A 1265-nucleotide genomic window follows, 5' to 3' on the forward strand; every position below is an offset into this window, starting at 1 on the left:
CACACACACACACACACACACACACACACACACACACACACACACCTTATAGTGTAATGATTGCTGTTATTGGAACTTTGAGAGCTTTATGTCCCCAAAAGGTATTAAATTCTCTATAGTGTGACAATACAAACTGAACAATGATTAATACAAGTACATAAATAATCTGATCAAACTTTATACTGACAGATCAATTTCCTGGAGGTTTATGTACCTTGTGCTAGTCTGAATACCCTCAAGGCCGTTAGGATATTGGGACTGATTGGAATGACATGCCCTTATTTCCAGCTCATTGAAAATGACGCCGATGATGGAAGCCAAGATGACAGCAACATCAAACAGATTCCAGCTAAAAACACACACACACACATCATGTCACACATTAAGCACTTAAAAAGCCCAACGAGCAAAGGAAAATAAAGAATTTAAATTGGATGATTTTAACGTGTTGCCCGTTTTTCAGGAACCTCACAACACCGAATGCCACAAGTTTTAGCAGGACTTCGATGATTAGGATGAAGACAACCTGAGAGTGCTCTATAAGCTTCCGGATGGACTGAACTAACACACACACACACACACACACACACACACACGGTTATTTCCACACCCTCACTGAGCGGATGCCAATTCATTTTTTAAGTATTTCTAGACTTGAACTATCAACAGAGACAGCATGTGGTGTGTATTGTGCACTACCTCGGGCATTTAAAAAAATGTCAGAAATTAACCATCTGCAAAATAAATAAATAAAAATCTGCTCTCTTTTGTGCAACCTGGAAACCACAACTGATACAGTTGCCATGCTAGAGGCCGTATTTACAGCCAATAGAGTATCTGACCTGGTGAGGCTCTGCTCAGCAACGAGGTGAACGTGGAAAACAGGTTTTTGATGGACACAGCACCAGCATCTTGCTCCCCTCTGTCTCTTCTCATGATGTCCGAGAAGTGACTGGCAATGATGACTGCACACACACTCACGATGAGGGTGGAGCCCAGCTGACTGAGGAAGCAAAGAGTAGAGCAATGGCTTAAAAACTAAACGGGGAACATAAGCGTAGTTTAAATGTCAGCATTACTGCACTGAATAAATACACTGATAGAGTAGCTCGGACAGAGAAATTATGTGGAACAACCCATCATAATTTCTCGAAATATAAAAGTTTGGGAACCTCTGCTTTAGTGGCTGGTTTCTGGGAGGAGACATCATGTCTGTTATTGAGCATAGTTTAAAACCTATCTACAGGTAAGGGACTGTTGGGTTA

This window comes from Stegastes partitus, unplaced genomic scaffold (assembly GCF_000690725.1).
Source record: "Stegastes partitus isolate 25-593 unplaced genomic scaffold, Stegastes_partitus-1.0.2 Scaffold764, whole genome shotgun sequence".
NCBI classification, from domain to species: domain Eukaryota; kingdom Metazoa; phylum Chordata; class Actinopteri; family Pomacentridae; genus Stegastes; species Stegastes partitus.